Genomic DNA, 21,980 nt, shown 5'->3' on the forward strand with positions numbered 1-21,980 from the left:
TTTATCTTTTCGGGCAGAAGTGAAGATTGAATTTACAGTACGTAAGGTACTCTTTTATAGAGTAGGTACAGAATTATTTCAACATGAGGTACTAGTACGAAGAACTGGTAATTGAAATTAAGTACAATATGCTATAGTGCGATAATATGCACATTAGAACTGAAGCCTGTATCGAAATGTGTTTAAATATCCATATTATGATTATTTTTCAATTTAACTTCATTCTCTATATTGTACGCTAATGTGCTGTAGGCAGTATAATATACACTGCATAATGAATACGTCCACATGGACAGCACAGTTCGTGAGTAAAAACACTCATTGTTAATACTGTACTGTATTTTGATTAAACAAAAACCTAATGAAAATGATTAAACTCAAAAGCTCAATATTTCCTAGTTTACATAAATGGATGAACTACTTTTCTTCCCTCCTATACCTAGTAAAGTGATTTGTTTGTATATTACGTCAGTATCATTGAACTCCAGTTGTGGAAGGGGATAGCAAACGGCTTTGTTCCAGAGGTATAGGCAAGTTAATATTAAAAATGTTAGTAAAAATAAAATGATGTCCCTGTAGATTAGTGTATGATCTAATATTAAAATGTATTTTGCCTGAAAACATAAAATTCATTGCTTTGGTTCAACAGTTTACGATTAACGAGACCTAACCTAAAAATGTGTTTTGTTTGATCACGTGAAATGATTAGTACAAATTGCCGAAAACGAATGCCACTTTGAAATGTTCTTTTAGAATATTTATTCCATCATTGTAATAAGAAAGAAATTAATTAAAATATGAAATGGTATTTCTATCGATTACCCAAGGGAATATATCACACGAAATACGTTATATTTATTTACATTTAGCCTACCTGACTCTAATCGTGAAATTGTAACCACAACACAAAGCAACACATACTGATGTTAATTATTTTTAGTATGTTCAAATTTCACTAGCTTCCAGTAATGGCTTCAGAAATCTAGAACAATTTGAATTTTAAGAATTTAAACTACCGACAACTTGTGTCACTGCTGTCAACATAACAGTTATAAAATCACTACCAGTTGTATTTCTCAGTACCGAAATTCGAAACGAAGTTGGCAAAAGAAAGTTCAACCTGCGAACTAGAAAAACACCATAATCCATAAGCTTATGTAATAATGGGGGAAAAATGGTTAGGTTTCACTCTTGGGGTATTAAGTAAGCTTACCCGCACTATACATTGTTATTATCCGTGCTGTGGTTCAGTGGTCAACCTCCGGTCTGTCACGCAGGCGGCCCGGGTTCGAGTGGAAAATCTATAGTGACACTTGTGGCACACTTTCCACAGTTCTGTTTCTTTGTTTTTGTTTTTCGTAAAATAACACTTTTCTTCTTAACTTCCAATATGTGCCTAAAATGCACGACTTTATTTCAGAACATAATTACTTAAATTACCTTTCTGATGGATGGGGTGCAGGACTATGAAGTTTTTTTTTTATTTTAGTAGGTTATTTTACGACGCTTTATCAACAGCTTAGGTTATTTAGCGTCTGAATGAGATGAAGGTGATAATGCCGGTGAAATGAGTCCGGGGTCCAGCACCGAAAGTTACCCAGCATTTGCTCATATTGGGTTGAGGGAAAACCCCGGAAAAAACCTCAACCAGGTAACTTGCCCCGACCGGGAGTCGAACCCGGGCCACCTGGTTTCGCGACCAGACGCGCTGACCGTTACTCCACAGGTGTGGACACTATGAAGTTGGCAGCCGTTCCTCCTCGTTATGGCGGTAGTAGAGTTAGGCCAAATGCTTATAATGGCAAACACTGGGGCTGATCGGCAGACCATCAAAGTTTAATTTGCACACCTAGATGAAGACAATGAATATTTGATTAATTAAAAGCTGAATGTACACAGCGATAAGGGAAGCTGTGATTTAATTGCTAAGCAAAAGTTAGGAACTTATGAATTAAATACAACCACAATCAATGTAATGAGTTGCAGTGGGCACTGGTCACGGGTTGACCTCGAAGGCTTTCTCATACTCATATCATCGTCCATTAGGCCTACTCATTCCACCTTTACCTGCAGTGGAAACTGTAACAAGGAATAACGAAACAAAGTTTTGAAATATATTGTCTAGAATATTCTGCATAGCACATGTGCAGTCCGGAGATTTTTGTAAACGATATATTTAGTTGAAAGGATTCTGTATTTAGCAAATCACATAATTATTGTAGTTTAAATTATTATTTTTATTTAGAGAAAATCAAAACTCAAGTGGGATTGAATTGACTATTACACGATTAGAAGAAAGTATATAAAGATTAGAAGAAATAAAATACACTAATAAAATAAAATATTGATTGACTTACTAATATATTAAACTGTCTTGAAAATGTATTATTGTATCATCATTACAAATATTCCATTAGATGGCAGTAGTGTGTTATGATGAGCTGTTCTCTTATTACCAGTTGTGCCAACTATACAATCTTCATTGAACTCTATGCACGATTACTAGTCAAGAAGGCTTTGTTAATTCAGTTCCATTTTTATTAAAACAACATCATAAGGAAGACAAAACAAAAACTCAACAAACACACAAAACACAACACAAACACAAGAACACAAGAAATACATCACAGTAACATACGAAAACAAAAACACACACAAGATCGCATCCTCATTCAGAAAACAGAAATACAACATAGCATACAGAACAGAAAACACACTACAAAGACATCTCAACACACAAACAACACAAACAAATAAATACAACCACACAGGCGTTCGTACAAACTCACATGCAATAATTGCGACATTTTCTACATTGGACAGACAGGCAGATCATTCCAAACTCGATACAAAGAACACATTAAAGCAATAATCAGAGGACACAATACATCTACATATGCCGAACACATAACTAATGCTAACCACACATACAATAACACAAATACAGACATGGAAATCCTACACATACAACCCAAAAACCAAAAACTCAACACACTAGAACAATATGAAATATACAGACACACTAAAACACACCCAGATCAATTTCAGAACACACACACTATTTGACACCACATTTCAACACTTTTCAACAATCGAACGCACCCACACAACAGGCAGCGAAGTTCGAGATGATGCCGAGATCTAGTAGGCTCTGAGGATGGTGTGAAGAAGCACCGAAACAGCTGTAAGCCGCACATGCTTACACAGTTAACATGAGTAAGATCGCCATTTAATCAATTATTTATTAAAACAGTTGCATTCCACTTCAATTATCAATTATATATTAAACAATGTGATACGTGTCTATCCATAATCTCATACAGCAGAAGCTATAACGTAACCTAAATAATATAAACAAGATAAATGATGGAAAAGTTTTAATTAAGGATGATGAAATAAATATGAATCATTTTAAAAGGTGCAATTATTGAAAGTACAGTGTTGGCATACAAAAAAGCATGCTAGGGAGATGATAAAAAGAAACAAATGCTAGAGAAGTAATAGAAAACAAATGCTAGCGAGGTGATAAAATTGTGGGATGGGCAGCCATGATTGGTTAAAACACGTCGTCAAAAGTAGTATGACGTACCGATAGTAAAAGTGTAATAGTCATATTAAAGAAAAGCCGAATTATTACAGTTCAAAATGGCTATTACAACACGAAACAAAATGGCTGCTGTGAGGTAGTTGATCTTCGTTTTCCATGCCCTTATCATTCAGCCCTTACTGTGTTGTTACTCGCACACCAATCACGCATAGAGAGCGATCCTAGTAGCAACATAGGGAACTAATTTGTTAGGCTGAGGTTCGTTGTGATCTCGTGTAATTCCGACGCGTCTGTCATTCCGAACAGCGTGGAAACCGTTGACCCGACGTTCGACTGTCGCTTATCTGGGAATGCCGGTCCGTTAGGAAACGACTTCGTCTTATCTGTCAGAGCCCCTTCCCTTATAATAAGGGAAACATTTCTGAAAGAGGTCGTTCAACTCTGGACAGTATGGAATAGAAACAAAATAGTCATCATACGTTTAATACATGAACCATTTTTATTTTCCTCTCTTCTCAGGGGTTATGCTCCGAATTCATGCAGCAAATTTTTGTATCTCCTTGTGAGACGTACCTTGGTTCCACTCCTGCCACTGTCATAATTCAGTCTGAGCGAATTTCTAGTCTCTGATAGTCAAATTAGCCTAAGAATAATGTCATATCCTATATTATTATTATTATTATTATTATTATTATTATTATTATTATTATTATTATTATTATTATCATCATCATCATCATCATCGTCCCGCGCCGTGATGTGGTCTAAAGCATCCTGCCTAGGACTCGCGTTACGGAATGCGCGTTGGTTCGAATCCTCATGGGGGAAGAAATTTTCTCACGAAATTTTGACCAGTGTATGGGACCGGTGCCCACTCAGCATCGTGATGCATCTCCATTCTGGTTGGATGATCGTTCACCTCTGCTTCGGCATGTGGACGTGAGGCCGGCTGGCCGGTCATGGTCCTTCATGGGCTGTCGTGTCTCGGATTATTATTATTATTATTATTATTATTATTATTATTATTATTATTATTATTATTATTATTATTATTATTATTATTATTGCAATATAAAGTAACAGAACTAACACTAACATCATATTACTGATACTTTGAAGTTGAATGGCGGACTCTGCTACCCTTCTGCAATCTCATATTTTTATTTATTTTATTGGTATCAACATCTAGGTTATTTAGCATCTGAATTAAATGAAGGTGATAATGCCGGTGAAATGAGTCCGGGGTCCAGCACCGAAAGTTACCCAGCATTTGCTCGTATTGGGTTGAGGGAAAACCCCGGAAAAAACCTCAACCAGGTATAGTCCCACCATGGAATCTGTGCCCCCGTAAGATATGCGAACTGAACCTTAATTCCTTTTCAGCCTCGGCAATTCATTTCTCTCCCTGTATTCCTATTTCTCTACCCAAAATTTTGAGCCTTCTTGCGGGACAGTTTACAATATTTGCACTTGCAGTCCAGTGTTGTCAACTCAACATGAATACTGTAGCATGGAGTGGCGAAAGAAATATTATTAAGCAAGTACGTAATAGCATTTTGCGATGAAGAGAAACAAACAGGTCAATATCTGTTTCCTATAAATCAGGAACGAAAAGAGCAACTGATATCACAGGTGAGGCTTATTTTATTTCAATTGATTATGTATTAAAATTACTTACTTAACTAATACTAATACAATACAACTTTTTTATGTAATTTATATAGGCAGATCAGAGCGCCTAATAATGAAAATCAGGAGAGAGGGAGTCTGTGCAGGAGATGAAAAGCTAGAGTCACCAGGGAAGAACAGACCAAGGGAACCTTTAATTCTTGTAGATGATATGGACAGATGTATTTTAAGAAGAAAGATACAAGAATTTATACGATGCAGAAAGAAGTTCCGACAATGGAGAAATTATTGAAGGTTGCGAGAGACAGAGAAGCAATAAATTTCCAAGGAGGGAGAGAAACGCTACTGAAAGTGATTCGAGTCATGGGATTTAGATTTAAAAACTGTAGAAATACAAGATGTATTTTGATTGAAAGAAATTATATTGTAGCATGGAGGGCCAGTTATTTAAGAAAAATTGCGAAATTTCGCAGAGAAGGAAAGTAGATTGTGTATTTAGACGAAACATGGATACATCCACATTATACTGTTAAAAATGCTGGCAAAGCGATGATGTTTCTGATGTAATCTCAATTAAACCAATAAATATCCACTGTAATAATATAATTATCTGCAAACAATCGTAAGTCAATCAGCGTCATTAGACCTACTTAAATTAAATTATGAATAAGTAATAATTAACCTACATTATTATAAGCAATATTCAAGAGACATGACACTGTTTGGCGGAAGTTTGGCAACATCCGTATTCGGCAAGGTTCGTGGCCTGCTGTATGACGTAGTGGGAGGAAAGCGGGTGGAATGGAGTGAGTACAGGCGTTAACTTTTCCACGAACGACGACAGTGCTGAAGGGGCACAGATTCGATGGTGCGACAATAACTTGCCCCGACCGGGATTCGAACCCGGGCCACCTGGTTTCGCGGCCAGACGCGCTGACCGTTACTCCACAGGTGTGGACTCAATCTCATATCAACACGATCAGATTGGTTTGTTCTTTTATTTCACCTGTATTCTGTTTTGAATTTGAAAATTTAGAAAATGAAGTGTTACATAAGACACTTCGTAACAATCTCGGCTTCTGTAAATGGCTGAATTTCTGCTACGTGATACGATGCTTTTGCTGTCGGCTTGTTTTTATGTATGTACAGTAGAATACGTTACCTTCTGTTCAGATATTGGCGGAATTTTTAACACTTTCATTTTCTATATATCTTTGAGAATGTTTTGGGTAGGCTACTGTCAAAATTTGAGTGACGCTATTTTATTTTCTATTAAGATAAAAATGTGTATAACCAATTATTATAGCAAGATATAATAAGCATGTGAAACATGACGCTACTTAAAGAAAAGAAGTCAAACGTGTCGTTGAACACCTTCACCGACAGTAATGATTCATCCACCACTATTTTTCTGCCCAAGGGCAAGTCTTTTACTGCAAACCCAGCGTTCTCCAATCTTTACTATTTTCTGCCTTCCCTCGGATTTTTTAGGCTCGTTTAGCGTAATCCGAAACATAGTTCTTTAATGCTCCTAGTTTTAGGCAGTATCATCGCTCCAGAGTTCCTTGTGTTGCATACATTTAGGGATTTTTACATAAAATTGTTGCAAGCTATCCTATTCGTGCCTAAAAATTCCAGGGCTCGTAATGATGCAGGGTAATCACAATTTTCCCCAGTTGAACATTGTTGCAGAAATAAAAAATAATAGTTTTCAGAAAAAAGAATAGTAATAGTAATATTACTTCAAAGGCCGCAATAAATGTCTTCTAGAGCCGCATATGGTCCGCGGACCGCGTAATGAGTACCACTGTGCTATTGGTTACACATAAGCGCAGTGTTAGCTCCCAAGAAAACATTCGCTAGTTGGAACAGTTTGATTTATTTATCTAGCTAAATAATGCTGTATTTTATACAGGGACATCATTTTATTTTTTACTTTATTTTTATTGTACCTGAGTTTTTGAATGTACTTCACTCCCACCCCCTCTACTAGTAAACTTCCAACCGTTCTCCACACAGAACCAAGGCCAGGTATGCGGTCATAGTAAGCAGTACTGAGTTAGTGAGTATAGTACGTTCCAGAAATATGTTCGCGTTTTCCAGTGACGAAAGAGCTTTCAATATTGAATCATATTTTCGCACAGGTACTGTCGTCCGTTTGCCTACGTCGTTTCCCCCCCCCCCACCTGCTTCTGTTCGCCCCTCTGTAATAACTAGTAGCTGGGCTGTCTTAGCTCTTTTCTGAAAACATTAATTTCTGTTAGGAATTGGACGTCTACGTAATATTATACAACTGTTTAAAATAACTTAAATAAAAGGACCTCGTTAAGTAATTAACTGTCACCTGATTCCCCCCCCCCCTTTTCTACGACCCTGCGACAAAACCACTTGAACCGGACAGTAGATATCATAATTTTATTTTTTCGCATCGGGCAGAAGTGAAGATTAAATTTACAGTACGTAAGGTACTCTTTTATAGAATAAGTTAGGTAGGTACAGAATTATTTCAACATGAGTTCCTGATACGAAGGACGAATCTGGTAATTGGAATTAGGTAAAATAGTCTATAGTGCGATAATATGCACAAAAGAACTGAAACCTGTATCGAAATGAACGGCCACCATTTTCAAAAATGTGTTTAAATATCCATATTATGATTATTTTTCATTTTAACTTCATTCTCTATATTGTACGCTAATGTGCTGTAGACAGTATAATGTGCACTGCATAATGAATACGTCCGAATGGATAGCTCAGTTCGTGAGTAAAAACACTAAGTGTTAATGCTGTACTGTATTTTGATTAAACAAAAACCTAATGAAAATTATGAAACTCAAAATTGCGATATTTCTTAGTTTACGTAAATGGATGAACTACTTTTCTTCCCTCCTATACCTAGTAAAGTGATTACGGCAGTATCATGGAACTCCAATCTTGGAAAGTAGAGCAAGCGGTGTTTCCGGTTCTAGACCTTCAATCCGAAGATATAGCCAGGTTAATATTAGAAATTTTAGTAAAAATAAAATGATGTCCCTGTACTAGTCAGTACGATATACTCGTACATGTCCAATTCGAGTGCTTTCATCCTTTCTGAAGAGAATTCGGAAGCAATGTTTTCAGGTCGAAGAGTAGTAGATCTTCCGCGATTGTGCTTTCTCGCTACACAGTCTGGCCACGGATCATCTAGCTCGTAAAGTATGGTCCTCCAGGTTGAGGCTTTCTCCCATGCAAAAAATCTGACTTGGTAATTTTTACAAATCAGACTTGTTGAGGATAGCTCAGGTCAAGACGAGCAGTTTGATGCCATTTAGCAAGTTAGTGCAAACACTCGTGATGCCCCACTTCGATTACTGTGATATTCTGCTTACTGACCTAAGCGTTACTTCGGCGCAGAGACTGCAACGTGTTCATAATATGTGCGTCCGTTTCGTCTGCAATATTCGCCGGGCTGATCACGTAACACCATCCCTCGAAATGTTGTTCTGGCTCCGTCTAGAAGATCGTAGGAAAATCCACTGTCTTTCCCTTCTCTTTCACATATTGCATTTCTCCACTCCTGTCTATCTTGCGTCTCGTTTTCGAAATTTATCCACCCATCATAACCTAGACACACGATCACAACACTCCTCAATATTATCCATTCCCTCCCACCGAACATCCTCATATTCATCTTCTTTCACTGTGGCTGTTCCTCGACTTTGGAATTCCCTACCGATTAATGTCAGGGACTGTCAGACATCAAACCAATTTAAGAATAGGCTAACGAGATATTTTTCTAACAATTCTTGTTAACAATAATAGCTGTTTCAGGTTTCTCAATGTTTAATGGTTATATATATCACAGATAAATATCTAAATTATCTCATTATTATTATTATTATTATTATTATTATTATTATTATTATTATTAGTAGTAGTAGTAGTACTACTATTATTATTATTATTATTATTATTATTATTATTATTATTATTATTATTATTAATATAACTATTTCTTACCAATGTTTATTATTGTCACACTAACATTACTTATCCAACTTTCATTATTTACTTTCATGTTGTTTTATGGTCTAGATATTAATGTAATAGCTATGTAAGCAATACAATTGTATTCAATTAGAATTAGAATCTGGCTGGGCGGAAGAGAAGGCCTACTGGCCTTAGCTCTGCCAGATTAAATAAATAAATTATTATTAATTATTATTATTTTTAGACTTGTCTGTGCTTTCTGTTGTAAGCGAATGCTTTGTACTGATCATACTACCATGGAGTCCGGTTCGATACCCGCAAGGTTAGCCAAATCTCTCACTTATCTCTAAACGTTTACCTGTAAGTTGTTCCGGAACGTTGTTCAGATTAACTTTCAACACGTGTACGATAAATTCAAGAGCGCCACAACTTGAAGCCCTGAGATCCCGTGGTAAGAATTTGTTAGAAGAGACGGCATTCTGTATTCCAGACACGCGCTCCGGAACCGATGGCCACTTCACGAACTAATGACCTCGAGGATGGGTGATGCTCAGCGTTGGTCCTTCTTCACTTTCTCCTAGAATCGGCCTTGAATGCTGAGGGGACGGAGAGAAGGAGAATTTGAAAGAACACACATAATGTGTGACACATTATAAGACTTCCGACGGTGCATCGCAGGCCGCCTTTATCAAGCCACGTTTTCTATAGCTTGTTGAGAAATCCATTCGTGAAGAATTTGTCGACTTTGGCGTCTAGCAGAGATTAATTCTAACTTGCTTCCCAAACGAGTCACTGAACTGAAAGCTGTGGACTGAAGCACTGCTAATCCCGGCTGACTTTAGTTGAGGAAAATGTCCAGGATTGGGGTAACCACACGTGGCAAATGCAGTCCATTGCTTGACCTTGAGCCACTAGTTCCAAAGACACATAATTGAATATATTAGCTAATTTTATGAGAGATATTTAATATACTTAAATTACATTTTTGTATTTAATATATTACCAAAGTTGTAAAAGAATAACTTCAGTTGACACTTTTACATTGCAAAACTTTAACTTTATTGTTCTGTAGTAAGATTCTGTAGCAACAGCTTCTAGGATTTCAGGATAAGACACTTCTCTATTTCCATAGCAACAGCTTGTAGGATTTCAGGATAAGACATTTTTCTATTTCCATAGCAACAGCTTCTAGGATTTCAGGATAAGACACTTTTCTGTTTCCATAGCAACAGCTTCTAGGATTTCAGGATAAGACACTTCTATTTCCATAGCAACAGCTTGCAGGATTTCAGGATAAGACGCTTTTCTATTTCCATAGCAACAGCTTCTAGGATTTCAGGATCAGACGCTTTTCTATTTCCAATGCAACAGCTTCTAGGATTTCAGGATAAGACACTTTTCTGTTTCCATAGCAACATCTTCTAGGATTTCAGGATAAGACACTTTTCTGTTTCCATAGCAACAGCTTCTAGGATTTCAGGATAAGACACTTTTCTATTTCCACAGCAACAGCAACAGCTTCTAGGATTTCAGGATAAGACACTTTTCTGTTTCCATAGCAACAGCTTCTAGGATTTCAGGATAAGACACTTTTCTATTTCCATAGCAACAGCTTGCAGGATTTCAGGATAAGACGCTTTTCTATTTCCATAGCAACAGCTTCTAGGATTTCAGGATCAGACGCTTTTCTATTTCCAATGCAACAGCTTGTAGGATTTCAGGATAAGACATTTTTCTATTTCCATAGCAACAGCTTCTAGGATTTCAGGATAAGACACTTTTCTGTTTCCATAGCAACAGCTTCTAGGATTTCGGGATAAGACACTTTTCTATTTCCATAGCAACAGCTTGCAGGATTTCAGGATAAGACGCTTTTCTATTTCCATAGCAACAGCTTCTAGGATTTCAGGATCAGACGCTTTTATATTTCCAATGCAACAGCTTCTAGGATTTCAGGATAAGACACTTTTCTGTTTCCATAGCAACAGCTTCTAGGATTTCAGGATAAGATACTTTTCTGTTTCCATAGCAACAGCTTCTAGGATTTCAGGATAAGACACTTTTCTATTTCCATAGCCAAAGCTTCTAGGATTTCGGGATAAGACACTTTTCTATTTCCATAGCAACAGCTTCTAGGATTTCAGGATAAGACGCTTTTCTATTTCCATAGCAACAGCTTCTAGGATTTCAGGATCAGACGCTTTTCTATTTCCAATGCAACAGTTTCTAGGATTTCAGGATAAGACACTTTTCTATTTCCATACCAAAAGCTTCTAGGATTTCGGGATAAGACACTTTTCTATTTCCATAGCAACAGCTTCTAGAATTTCAGGATAAGACACTTTTCTATTTCCATAGCAACAGCTTCTAGGATTTCAGGATAAGACACTTTTCTATTTCCATAGCCAAAGCTTCTAGGATTTCGGGATAAGACACTTTTCTATTTCCATAGCAACAGCTTCTAGGATTTCAGGATAAGACACTTTTCTATTTCCATAGCCAAAGCTTCTAGGATTTCAGGATAAGACACTTTTCTATTTCCATAGCAACAGCTTCTAGGATTTCAGGATAAGACACTTTTCTATTTCCATAGCAAAAGCTTCTAGGATTTGAGGATAAGACACTTTTCTATTTCCATAGCAACAGCTTCTAGGATTTCGGGCGGAGTACTAGGAAACTCTTCTTTTTCAATCTCTTTCTCCACATTTTCAATATCTAATTGCAATTATCACGTTGAAAATGGCGACTTCAACAATATTTGTTGATCTCTATGTATACAATTTTGTTCGTCGAAAACGACTCTGTATACAATCAAGTAGGCTTTGGACGACTCAAATGAACTACAAATTATTATAAATTTATCTGCTACATTTTAAAAATATAATTTTCGTTAAATAGACGAAACATAGATAAAATATTGTAGTTAAAACATTAGAAAATTACTGTAGTTACTCTCGGGTATTAGAATATGGTCTACTGTTCTAACTTAACAAAACCCCACTTCTGTAACTAGTTATCTAAATAACTGTTAAGTAATGTATTTCTATAAACTGATAAATTTAATTAATATCTGGACGCATATGTCGCCCATTTCTAAACTTTTCCGGATAGCGTGTACCTAAACCGTGTGTTAGTTTCACTTAAATCTCGTTTAGATAATCCTAGGTTTGAACAAGGTTTCCCGGTTTTCTTCTGTCGGCCTGATGCGGAGTATTGTTGAACAGGATGTGGAGGGCGGGGGTGGAGGGCGCGGTCGCTGTAATTCACTGAAAAGTGAAACATTGAAGGATGTCGTGTTGAACCACTGGGCGTTGGACCGCTTCCTACTGCCGCTTGCTGGCTGATTCGAACTGCGGTGATGGTACCCAAGAAAGATTGGCTTTGCAGTAGAAGCCCATATTGGTGTTCGTTTTTGTACTTGTTCTGCAGTTCGATAAAAAACCCGGGACAAGCGAGTTAAATACTTGTGTAGTAATTCTCCATGTCGTCAGAATTTTCTTTCATTTACGTGCTGCAAAGTTAGTCCTCATAGAATATAGACGATTGTACAAGGACATCATTTTATTTTTCTTCAATTTTTATTGTACCTCAGTTTTTAAATGTACTTCACTCCCACCTCTTCTACTAATGAAGTTTCAACTGTCCTGCAGGCAGAATCAAGGCCGCATATAATAAACAGCACTGAGTTAGTGAGTATAGTACGTTCCAGAAATATTTTCGCGTTTTCCAGTGACGAAAGAGCTTTCAATATTGAATCATATTTTCGCACAGGTACTGTCCGTTTGCCTACGTCGCATCCCGATTTCCCCCACCTGCTTCTGCTAGCCCCTCTGTAAAAGCTGGGCTGTCTTAGCTCTTTTCTGAAAACATTAATTTCTGTTAGGAATTGGACGTTTACGTAATATTATACATACAACTGTTTAAAATAACTTAAATAAAAGGGCCTCGTTAAGTAATTAACTGTCACGTGATTTCCCTCCTTTCTACGATCCTGCTACATAACCACTTGGACGGACAGTAGATAGCATGTCTGAGTAATTTTATCTGTGCGGGTCGGGTAGAAGTGAAGATTGAATTTACAGTACGTAAGGTACTCTTTTATAGAGTAGGTACAGAATTATTTCAACATGAGTTACTAGTACGAAGGACGAAACTGGTAATTGGGATTAGGTACAATAGTCTATAGTGCGATAATATGTACATTAGAACTGAAGCCTGTATCGAAATGAAGGGCCATCATTAAAAAAAAAATGTGTTTAAATATCCATATTATGATTATTTTTCAATTTAACTTCATTCTCTATATTGTAGACTAATGTGTTGTAGACAGTATAATATACACTGCATAATGAATACGTCCACATGGACAGCTCAGTTCGTGAGTAAAAACACTCATTGTTAATACTGTACTGCATTTTGATTAAACAAAAACCTAATGAAAATTATCAAACTCAAAAGCGCGATATTTCCTAGTTTACGTAAATGGATGAACTACTTTTCTTCCCTCCTATACCTAGTAAAGTGATTTGTTTGTATATTACACCAGTATCATCGAACTCCAGTCGTAGAAGGGGGTAGCAAACGGCGTTGAACCAGAGGTATAGGCAAGTTAATATTAAAAATGTTAGTAAAAATAAAATGATATCCCTGTATCTCTCCTGAAGTTCTGCCTCGATTCCTTCTTGCGTCTTTTTTATTTCCTTTATTTTACGACGCTTTATAAACTACTATGGACATCTGGCGTCTGAATGATAAGAAAGTGATAATGTCAGCGAGTCCAGGGTCCAGCGCCGAAAGTTACCCAGCATTTGCTCTTAATGGATTGTGGACAAATCCCAGAAAAAACCTCAACCAGGTAATTTGTCCCAACGAGAATTTGAACCCTGGCTCGCTAGTTTCACGGTCAGACATGTTAACTGTTACTCCTCAGCGGTTGACTCCTGTCTTCATGAATATTAGTATCGATTCAGAGAACGAACGCAATAGGTCGGAGAGATTCGAATTGTTGCAGAGAAGATGAAATGAAGATCTTAAGGAACTGCGCGCTCAGTTTCTCCTCCAGAACTTCCTGCTGCTTATGTCCGCGCTTCGTGACCATGCTGGGCGCCGTGTATTACCATGTGGGCTTGAAAACTTCCCACAACAGCGGAGAGAGTAGCGCTGCTGGGCTGTCATAGAAACCGCTTGGCAAAACTTTGTTTAGTGTCACAACGTTTGGTAATATTTTCTTACGGTACAGGTGCGAGTAGTGGTGGATTTTCGCAGACTTTCAGCTCCTTGTTGGAGGCAATTGGTGCCGTTTTAAAACATGCGTAGCGCTTTCTCACGGTATGGCATAGTTGCGCCCCGCGGTCAATTGGGAGGCCTAGGCATGGCATAATTGCGCCCCGAAGAAACCAGGTAGCTGAAGGGACATGGCATAGTTGCGCCCCGAAGAAATCAGGTAGCAGAATGGACATGGCATAGTTGCGCCCCGAAGAAACCAGGTAGCAGAATGGACATGGCATAGTTGCGCCCCTAAGAAATCAGGTAGCAGAATGGACATGGCATAGTTGCGCCCCTAAGAAACCAGGTAGCAGAATGGACATGGCATAGTTGCGCCCCGAAGAAACCAGGTAGCAGAATGGACATGGCATAGTTGCGCCCCGAAGAAATCAGGTAGCAGAATGGACATGGCATAGTTGCGCCCCTAAGAAATCGGGTAGCAGAATGGACATGGCATAGTTGCGCCCCGAAGAAACCAGGTAGCAGAATGGACATGGCATAGTTGCACCCCGAAGAAATCAGGTAGCAGAATGGACATGGCATAGTTGCGCCCCGAAGAAATCAGGTAGCAGAATGGACATGGCATAGTTGCGCCCCGAAGAAATCAGGTAGCAGAATGGACATGGCATAGTTGCGCCCCGAAGAAATCAGGTAGCAGAATGGACATGGCATAGTTGCGCCCCTAAGAAATCAGGTAGCAGAATGGACATGGCATAGTTGCGCCCCGAAGAAATCAGGTAGCAGAATGGACATGGCATAGTTGCGCCCCCAAGAAATCGGTTAGCAGAATGGACATGGCATAGTTGCGCCCCTAAGAAATCAGGTAGCAGAATGGACGTGGCATAGTTGCGCCCCGAAGAAATCAGGTAGCAGAATGGACATGGCATAGTTGCGCCCCGATGAAATCAGGTAGCAGAATGGACATGGCATAGTTGCGCCCCTAAGAAATCAGGTAGCAGAATGGACGTGGCATAGTTGCGCCCCGAAGAAATCAGGTAGCAGAATGGACAAGGCATAGTTGCGCCCCGAAGAAATCAGGTAGCAGAATGGACATGGCATAGTTGCGCCCCGATGAAATCAGGTAGCAGAATGGACATGGCATAGTTGCGCCCCTAAGAAATCAGGTAGCAGAATGGACGTGGCATAGTTGCGCCCCGAAGAAATCAGGTAGCAGAATGGACAAGGCATAGTTGCGCCCCGAAGAAATCAGGTAGCAGAATGGACATGGCATAGTTGCGCCCCGATGAAATCAGGTAGCAGAATGGACATGGCATAGTTGCGCCCCGATGAAATCAGGTAGCAGAATGGACAAGGGATAGTTGCGCCCCGAAGAAATCAGGTAGCAGAATGGACATGATATAGTTGCGCCCCGATGGGCATAGTACACACGAAAGTGATTGTCATAATATAAACAAATTACTTACAAATATTACAGTGATAGCTGCATTGAAATCAGGTAGGCCTAGCATATGATCGATTTTACTATTTAAAATAGCACTTTTTTTTATCGATCACACACAATAAATGAACTGAATTTTTTGTTTGTTCATCGATATCTGAACCCTACGGTACAGGGTTTCGAAAATTGAAACTTAGAACCATTGCGAATTATTAACTCTTCATCCTTTTCACTAAACTTAACATTGATTTTAAATTAACCTACTATACGCCACAGACGGTGTGAAAATCACTAATAAAATGTCAAAGACTGCTAAGTCCCCATATTCCAACGGCTCCCTCATTTGAATATGTCAGTTAATAAAGTACTGCCAACTTCATGGTGTTCATTTTATCGGTTGGCTATCGATAATCACTGCATAAACAGTAGAAAAACAGTTAATAAAATATTGCCAACTTCATGGTGTTCATTTTAACGTTATCGATAATGAATATTAAATCGCATAAGAAATCAGTAAGGTTGGTTGATTACGAGGCTCGAGTTTCCGTAGTGTCTTTTTCTCTACCTATTTCATCGGGTCCCAACTATGCCATGACCTTTTCTCTACCTGATGGGAACGGGGCGCAACTATGCCCACAAAACAGGGACCCTTTATCTGCTGCGTTTTATCTGACCGTGGGGCGCAACTATGCCCTGCCCCTTCCTCACAAATAAAGCAAGACCGCTTCCTGTCCGTCTGCGACGCCTTGAAAGGTTAATGGAGTCGAAGTCTGTACTCCAAGGTCGCGTGGCAGGGCACAGGCATCCTCGGAACGCACGTGCAGGGCATCTGAACTGTCACAATCGGGACTAGAGAAGAAGAAGAAGAAGAAGATGATGATGAAGAAGATGATGAAGAAGAAGAGAAGAAGAAGATGAAGAAGAGAAGAAGAAGATGATGAAGAAGAAGATGATGATGAAGAAGAAGAAGATGAAGAAGAAGAGAAGAAGATGATGAAGAAGAAGATGAAGAAGAAGAGATGAAGATGGAGAAGAAGAAGAAGAAGATGAAGAAGAGAAGAAGAAGAAGATGAAGAAGATGATGAAGAAGATGAAGAAGAGAAGAAGAAGATGAAGAAGAAGAAGATGATGATGAAGAAGAGAAGAAGATGAAGAAGAAGGAGGAGGAGAAGAAGAAGATGAAGAAGAGAAGGAGAAGATGAAGAAGAAGAAGAAGCAGTCGTGAAAGGCAATGGGAGTGCCCGGGGCGCATTGCCTCGTCTGGACTCGCCCTGGAAGCCGGTCAAGGTCGTCCACCGCGGCGGACATCACTTTGCGGCGTTGCCACGTCTCATCAGTCAGCTGACAAAGCCATCGGGGGTCGAATCACGCCTCGCCGGGGATGCAGGTGAGCTGCGAGGCTCTTCCCAGAACTAGCCGGACAGCTCTATATCGTCTGAACTTCAGTGTATCAAGCGTCCATGTTTATGGTGCTGCACTCCCACTCCAGTCCCACATTTGTACATCCTTTTCCTTATATCGGCTCTACGGGGATTTGATCGTCAAGCATTCCCATGAAATATGTAGTTGCTGTGGCTTTCATTCTTGTGTTGGATTTTAATAAGAATTCCCTTTATAAATTTCATTATTCTCTCTCTCTCTCTCTCTCTCTCTCTCTCTCTCTCTCTCCATTCCAATAGTCGGCCTGGGTGGCGCAGTCGGTATAGTGTTGACGTTCTGTGTCCACGGTCGTGGGTTCGATCCCGGCCGCAGTCGATGGCATTTAAGCGTTCTTAATAGGGATATCCTGAACTAGCACCAACAGATAGCGCACGTGTACTTTGAGGGATGCGCTTTGCGTGTGCATTTGTTTTTCGGTGTATAAACATTAAGGATATACGCAGTGTATTAGTATATTAAATACTCTTAAAAACAACTAAAAATGCCAAATTTTTGTTATGTTCCTATATGTAAAAACCAGGGAAAACTTTGAATAATTTCGAGGGAAAAATTGTTCCGGAACCGGGTATCGAACCCGGAACCTTTGGTTTGACGTACCAACGCTCTACCACTGAGCTACCCGGGAACTCTAACCGACACCGATCCAATTCTTCCCTCTATATCCACAGACCTCAAAGTGGGCTGACAACCGTCAAGCAACCAACTTCGAGTGCACACTAACTCCGTGTGACTTAAATTGTGGTTTTCTGTTAACGAACAGTGACGTGTATTATGCAAATCAAGATTTCGGGTATAACTCCCTGTAAAGTTGATTTGAATAATTTCGAGGGAAAAATTGTTCCGGAGCCGGGTATCGAACCCGGGACCTTTGGTTTGTCCCGGGTTCGATACCCGGCTCAGGAACAATTTTCCCTCGAAATTATTCAAATCAACTTTACAGGGAGTTATACCCGAAATCTTGATTTGCAGGGAAAGCTTCTTGTCTTCAATCAGGTCCCGAAATATTCTGAATATATGCGGAAGTCATATTACGTTATCAAGTTCCGTTGCATGTCTCTGCTCATCTGTTTTATAAAGCTATATTATTTTTGTTTGATTATATTTATACACGCTTTAGCATTAGGGTTATATCGCGTGTGCCGGATCTTTGGGTATTTCAGTTGGCTGTAGGATGTTGTGTTATGTTTATATTGTCATATGTTAATGGCTTGTATTCATTTAAACTGATTTCTATTTTAATTATTGTGATGATAATGATGCTTATGTGGTGGTTTAAAATAGATTGATGTAGATTTCTAATTCCGCATTTCTCTTTGTAACTGAGAGAAACCATGAAAACTTGAGATTGCTCGGCCGCGGGGCGTGAACTCGGGACTCCCGAGTACTAGTCTAGTGAAAGGCGTATTATTATGCTCTTTATTCCATTTTCCAATACATAGTCCTCGCCATCTTGCACTAACAGTTCATTTGTTACCATTTCAATATTTTCGATATTCATGTTCAAGAATTTTAAACGTACCCTATAATTTATTATGCTCGCTTCAGAATTATGAATAATGGTTAAAGAATGGATCATTATTTTCTTTGACGCGGATTTACAGGATGCTTTGGGTTGTGTTATATATACAAATTCATTGACATAATAATATACGGGCCTTGGACGCTACCAATCTTGTTACTTGAAGTAGAAGAACTAATTACATTTACCAAAGGGAGTCCGTTCAGGAAGCCCTTTCAACTGTTAAAAAAAATACTGTTTTAATATATTGCAGACGTAATTTCATTTGTTCACATTTAAATACACTATAACAAATGCAACTTTTGACGGCCTTGGAAATTACGTATTTAGTTCTGTTGGAAAAACAAACCTATTCATTCGAAAAAAATAAAATAGGTTTTTTTCATAAATGTTACAGCTTGTAGAGTTTCGCGTGAATTTCATTAGTAAAAGTGCACTAAGCATTCAATATTCAACATTTTGAGAACACACTTTATATGTAGGGTTTTTGTTTAAGAATTAAGGCCCATTCACAATGAAAATTAAACATAGCCGTAACATAAACACAGAAGTTTGCGCCCAGGCTACCAAATGGGATCATTCACAATGATTCACATAAGCATTGACATAAACATTACCGTAAGACGTTAACATGAAAGTTTGCAAACTCCAAACTTTCATGCTTATGCTTACGTGATTTGCAAACAGAACACAATCGTGGAGCGCTGAAGTATACGACAGAATATGAGGAAATGGCGTCGTTGTTATGTTTCCATGGTTACCAAGTATGCTGTTATGTTTATGTTCCCATCGTGAATGATGGTATGACTTCTTGATTTTACTGTAACGTTAAGTTAACGCTTACGTTATGTTTAATTTTCATTGTGAATGAGCATTTAGGCCTAAGAGAGATCCTATTATGAGTAATACAAAATTAAGAAAATACAATATTGTGTTAATATGATATAATTTGAACTCAGGTTTCACAACAAAATACAACAATGCGGACAAGATCCAGAGTTGCAGAACGGATAACGTTATAGGAAACGGCAAATTGAACATTGCAGAGCACTATGGCAGGTATTTTCAGATAATTGTTTCCTGAGTTGCATTATTGAACATCGATCCTGGGCCTTCAGCTGCGGTGCTGGTATCGAGTATCGGCAAATTCTCATCTCTAATTAATTACGTTAGAAGCAGTTGAGTTTCTGTGAAAACCTTGGTGATCGCCATTGTGTGTGATGCCAATTGCGACAGACTACAGTTTTGTTCTGTTCTGTTGTTATACAATCAAGTCTGGTATGATACCGCGTACCTTACACTGCTGCCTGGTTGTCACTGGTGAAATGATGTTAAGGAAAACGATATTCTCCGGGGGGAGGGGGAGAACCACCCGAAGATCATTTGGATTCGTCAGAAATAATGTTAACTTTCATGTGTTACAACCGCTGTTTTTGTATCTTTTTATTTTATTTTATTGGGTTATTTTACGTCGCTGTATCAACATCTAGGTTATTTAGCGTCTGAATGAAATGGTGATAATGCCGGTGAAATGAGTACGGGGTCCAGCACCGAAAGTTACCCAGCATTTGCTCATATTGGGTTGAGGGAAAACCCCGGAAAAAACCTCAACCAGTAACTTGCCCCGACCGGGATTCGAACCCGGGCCACCTGGTTTCGCGGCCAGACGCGCTGACCGTTACTCCACAGGTGCGAACGCTGCTTTTGTATCTTTCGTATTTTTTATATGTTATACGTGTCAGAGGAAGAACAATGTTTGTAAACATCTGAAGTCTGATTAGTGTAACATGTAGCTAGTCTGCAATGGAGGGGAAAAGGTGGTCATCCTTCTACTTCATCTCCTGACTTAGTTGCCTCACTAGTTGGTATCACTTGTGAGGTTCAGACCTGTCTTCATACAGTTAACTAAACAAGCAATATTTGAAGTTGCTTTAACAACTGAATCATATCGCTACTACTATTGAAATTGGGTTCCCTCTCATGCCGACATCGAAGGGAATGAATATGGTAAAGAAGCCACGCGACGCCTTTGAAGTGATTTGGAATCTCATCTCTCGAACTAAAAGACTTAATCACCGGAATTAGAAACTGGAAAGGATAAATGAATTCTAAAAGCAAAGTCCAGTAGTGTATTGTGATGAGGGCTATGACTGTAAACCAGCGATGGGGGACAGCTTCCCCCCATCCCTAGTCTGGCTACAAACACTGCAGTGATGGCTTACATTCCAGAATGGGTGTTCGTCCTTTCTCTTTCCAAGCATCAGATCTACTATTCGATTGCAGCGATATTTTACTACTTAATTAACTTATTATTCCCAGAACATGAATTTTACCAGCAATCGAAAGGTACTGGGAATAAATTTGAATAAGGAACAAAAAAAAGTTTCCTTCCCAGGCAGGATTCCAACCACGAAAGTATTAGGCCCAATTGTATAAAACTCCTTGACTAAAGATCAACTTTGATCGAAGATCGAAAAGTGAACCGAGTTCAGACACTTCTTCTATTGTATAAATTTTTTCTGCGATCAAATTACCTTGGTTCAAATGCAATCTAAGTTCACGTGAAACGGATTAGGCAATATCGCATAAACAAGTGAAATATGTGATGCGCGGACCATGTTGTACAAGTTTGTTCAGTGTTGCCAATCTAGTGACTTTAACTCTTTTTCAACAACAATTTCTTTTAACTTTTATATTGCTTAAATAGGGATTTATCGACCTTTTTAACACCCCATAGTGACAAAATTTAATCTTTCTTTGTTGATAATGAGAAATCTAGCGACTTTACAACTACTTTTTGGCGACTTTCCGTACACTGTGTTGGAGACACTGGTTTGTTTTGTGCAATGTAAATAATGGCGGACAATAAGAAGAAGGTTGACCGTTCTCCAAATTGTTATCATGTTATGGTGTTTGATACTACTAAACATAATAAAGCTTTATAAAACGACAATTTTCGTTTAGTAATACAGTTAACTGAAAATTTATGAATGTACCTATCATATCCATTAATAATTAATGGTTGTTATAAACATAATATAATTATAGGTTATGTTATTTGATACTGCTGAACACGATAGAGCCTTATAAAATATAAGATTGTTTGTGTATTAAGGCAAGAAATTGAAAAAAAACAATATATATATATATATATATATATATCTACCACATCTATTAATAATAATAATAATAATAATAATAATAATAATAAT

The 21,980-nt window shown here is 38.5% G+C and overlaps 1 long non-coding RNA gene and 1 other non-coding gene across 2 annotated transcripts in view; both read right to left on the minus strand.

Annotated features, from left to right (window-relative positions):
- The window catches only part of LOC138704432 (uncharacterized), a 534,140-nt gene that overhangs the window by 189,781 nt on the left and 322,379 nt on the right, over positions 1-21,980 (minus strand). The gene's annotated exons all lie outside the window — the stretch shown is intronic.
- TRNAD-GUC (transfer RNA aspartic acid (anticodon GUC)) lies at positions 17,803-17,874 on the minus strand. The gene has a single exon. It is a non-coding gene; the product is annotated as a tRNA-Asp (tRNA).

This window comes from Periplaneta americana, chromosome 8 (assembly GCF_040183065.1).
Source record: "Periplaneta americana isolate PAMFEO1 chromosome 8, P.americana_PAMFEO1_priV1, whole genome shotgun sequence".
In the NCBI taxonomy this organism is placed as follows: Eukaryota; Metazoa; Arthropoda; class Insecta; order Blattodea; family Blattidae; genus Periplaneta; species Periplaneta americana.